A 4,443-nucleotide genomic window follows, 5' to 3' on the forward strand; every position below is an offset into this window, starting at 1 on the left:
GACCAATTAAAAAACTGATATTTGGTTTGGTTTGATTTGGTTAGGATTGATTTTAAATTTTGAAAATCGATACTATTTGGTTTGATTTTGATTTTACTAAAAAAACTGCAAAAATAACCAAACCAAATCGAGAAATTATATTTATAAACTCTATAATTATTTATAAATAAAATATACATATATTGTTAAATTTTAATTAACTTAAGTCTTTAATTTTATCATTTTTTCTCAAGCTCAACACTTAAATTTTAGCCCAATTATTACAATCCTAAGCTCAAGCCCATCAAAACTCATTACGTTAGTCTTTACCTACCCTACCTCACATAAGATAGACATATTTTTCCTTAATTGAATCACTTTGTTTGTATAATAATAACTCTAGTATTGATTAACTGCTTGATTGAATTCACTGTAGGTTTCATGTGAATTGTTCATCTGCAAGGTGTCTGTGTCTATCGAGATACTTATATCCTCAAAAAATCTATTACTTTCAAACAAAAAAAAAATTGAACCAAACCGACGGTTATTTTTTTGTTTGGTTTTAAAAATTTAAAAAACGATTAAATTGGTTTGGTTTTGATTTTAACAAATAACTTATTCAAATTGAACGATGAACACCCCTACTTGTATATAGTTTTATTGATTGATGTGAACACACGTGCACAATGCATACTCTAAACTAGTTAATTATTAAATACGTAAACTAGGATGAAATAAGGAAATAGTTGTTGGCTCTACTTTTGGTCCTTAATTGTTGGAAATCTTAGGTAAAATATCCAGTTACAAAATTGTAATATGATTAAAGAGCTCCAACCATCAAAATAAGAATAATGGACTATTAATAAAATTAATGGCTAGTTAAGAGAAATAATGTCCAAGTAACGAATCGTTACAATTGAAAAATTAACGTTTACACATTATGTTAGAAAAATGGTCAAACAAAGGCTATTCAAGGATGGGGCAATAAAGTCCAAAAGTTTTTATAAAAAAACCATAAAGGCTAATTAAATGCAAGAATATAAAAAGATGATATAAGTATTATATTTGAGATGCATACTATTATTGTTTTTCCAACATTAATTATGCGTTTGATAATTCATAAATAAAAATTACTTATTATATGACTTGATTGGAAAAAAAAATTCAACATGTTTACGTATAAATCGTAACACTCTAAACTTCAACTTGCAAGAAAAGAAAATAATTGTAATTCTTCCATAATTTGAATGCTAAAATAAAATAACTACATAGAATCTTAAAGTACCAATAAACGAATTATATAACTTATATAAAAAAAGTAAAGTAAAGTAAACTTAAATAATCTCTAGATCTTCATACTCATCAAAGTCTTCAAAATTAATCTCCTCCTCTGTAGCAGAATCGATAAATGAAAACGGCTATGAGTCTGATACAGAGTGCAATTGCAGAAATTTTGATGAATATATCCAACATATGCGGTAAACAAGCTAATGGCTTGATGAATGCAACGTAACACATGAAACTGATTACAAATATTTCGATCAACGCATAAAAGATGATGCAAAGACATGCTGAAAAATGGATACAAGCGTCTTCGCAACATCCATCTTCTATGTCTGCCGTGTTTACTATTTTGTTGAGATCGAACTGAGATTTTGAGGAGTATTTATAGAGCATAAAATGTAGTAATTTTTATGTATTAAACACATAAATAAGAAGAAAAGTGTAAATAAGGAAATAATTGGAAGTGTGAATAAGGAAGTTTAGTATTGTAAAGGTAACAAACTAACAATTCGTATGTGTTACTCCTTTCGTCTTATTTTAACTTTTTTTTAAAAGTTGCTTCTATTAAAAAAAGGTAAATATTTTTGTAATTTGAAGGTTATAATTTAAAAATAATTATCAATTTTAATTCCTAAAGGGTTAATTATTTTAGTACAATTTTTTGGAGCCAAAACAATATATAATTAAAAAGAGACGGAAAAAATAATAAATTATTTCCTTTTTTACTTCGTGAGTTGGTGAATGCTTCGTCGATCTTTTCTCTTTGGTTAATAGGTCCATGAATATTCTTCCAAATATACATTGTCCAAAAGAATCTTTGTCACTCTTTATAATTTAACAAATTATAGTAAATTATAATTACTAACAAATAACAATTTCTTGAAATTGCCGATTTATATTTATTGCAATAGTTATTAAGATTCATCTTATTGTGTGAAAATTCCATATATAACACTGGAGTTAGTTCTTGGATTTTATTATATTGCACTAAATTTACTGAAATTATTTTTGTAGTGAAAAAATCAATCGATTTTATTGAAGTGTCATAAAATTCATAAAAAGGGTTTGTAAGCAAAAGGTCATTCATTTTTGCCTGCACATACAAAAACTTATTACAAAAAAAAAGGAGATATTTTATATGATATTAAATTTAAAAAATATATATTTTCTATGATACTTGAGCAAATCGAAAGGACATGAAAGAATTGTTCAATAATTTTAGGAAAAATAGCCAAAAGCCCCCTCAACCTATTAGCTAATTCTCAACTACACACTTATTCTATATGATGGTCTTACTACCCCCTGATCTATTTAAATATGGAATAATCACCTCCCTAAAAAGGCATAACCAGTTTTATGTCAAAGTTGTGCAGCACACGCGATGAATCACTCTACATTCATTTTTTTTATTCTTTTTTTCCCTGTAAATTATAAGCTTAATCAAAATAATAATTTAATAATCTCCTGTAAAATTATGTAAAGTTTCCATTTTTATCAAACCTAGAAATTGAAATTTACAAAATGCTTTCAAATAGAGATTGTTTTCCAAATACTAATGATTTCTTTAGAGAATAATAAGAGAAAATGATGAAAAAAATCTCTACACCAAATTAAAGAAGAAGAACAAGTCCATAGCTAGTCTACATAAACTTTCAATTTGAAATCCAACCCAAAACAAAATTCCACAAATAAGTATTCACAAATGTGGGAGTAAAAAATAAATTTGGTAAGAATGAAATTAGAAAATGAAATTTCAAATTCACCATTGTTGTTTCATTGTCGTTTGACTTCTTTTTGTTTATTTTTTTTTGCTGAAATTATGAGGGGTTTAAGAAAAAACTTGAACTCCATTTTTGAGCTTCATATATGAAAGTTTCTTATGAGTTAGGTGATTGTTGTTGCTAAAAACGGTTGATGTATGATTAACTAAGCATAAATCAGTAGCTATAAATTGATTTGGAGCTCCTAGAGACGAAATTTAGAAGATGATTGAAGGACTTTGAGAAAAACTTGAAGAAATCATGAAATGGGTATAACAATTTTGTGATGTAAAAAAAGGGAAAGAATAAAAAAAATGAATTACTTATATAATCTCCAATGGATTATTTAGTTCAATTTTAGTCATTTTATGTCTTTTTGTTGAACCCTTACGCGCCTACAAGAGGTTTATTCACCTTCTTGGACAGGTCAGCGTTTAAGGGTCACAAAATATCAAAAATAATTTTTTTAGGGGGGTAATAGGACCCCCGTAAAGTATAAGTGTGTAGTTGAGAATTGACTAATAGGTTAGGGGGGCATTTGACTATTTTCTCATAATTTTATGTAAAACTTAAATAAAATGGAATGAATGTGTTTGACCTCAAATTTCCAAATATTCTTGCAAATTATTTTTGGGTGAAGTTTCACCATGTGTTTGGTCATAAATTGTGGGAGAAATATTTGACTATTTCAAAAAATATGATTTATATCCATGAGTTCTAAAAATTATTAAAGTACATTTACGTTTGTATTGTCATTTTATAATGAACATGTTTCGTTAAAAATGACCCTATGGAAAAAACAATATACATTAGTCGCATACTTCAACTTCTCAATGATTTAGGATGAATTATAACTCATTAAAAATAAATTGTTCTTTTTTACCACGTTATGTATAGATAGCAGAGAGGATTAGTTATTAGTTATTAATGGAGTAATTTGGTAGATAAATATTAGTTGAAATAAATAAATGATGAGTGTTTTTTATAAAAAGTTATAAAAGTTTGAGGTAATTTTTTAAAATTTCTAAATATTATAACTTTGTCTATACTATTTTTTTTTCTAGTATTTGGCAAATATATTTATTTATTATAAATAGTAACAAATTATATGACCAGATATCATTTTCCAAAATTTTCTCAAATATATTTGAGGCCAAACTGATCCTTAGTGGTGTTAAGGTTAGTGATCTTTCAGAGAGGCAATACAGAGGTAGATAGAGAAAATGATCAAAATGGTCCTTAATGTATGGGCTTTGATTCCATTTGGTCCTTAATGTATGGACTTGATGGAAATGGTCCTTTATGTATCATAAATTGTGATCAATTTGGTCCTTAATCCTAAAATTAATATATTTCTTTTTTTTTGCCGTCAAAATACACGAAATATGTAAAAGATGCGCTCGTTCAAGACTTTCCTTCC

Source organism: Solanum tuberosum, unplaced genomic scaffold (assembly GCF_000226075.1).
Source record: "Solanum tuberosum cultivar DM 1-3 516 R44 unplaced genomic scaffold, SolTub_3.0 scf00135, whole genome shotgun sequence".
In the NCBI taxonomy this organism is placed as follows: domain Eukaryota; kingdom Viridiplantae; phylum Streptophyta; class Magnoliopsida; order Solanales; family Solanaceae; genus Solanum; species Solanum tuberosum.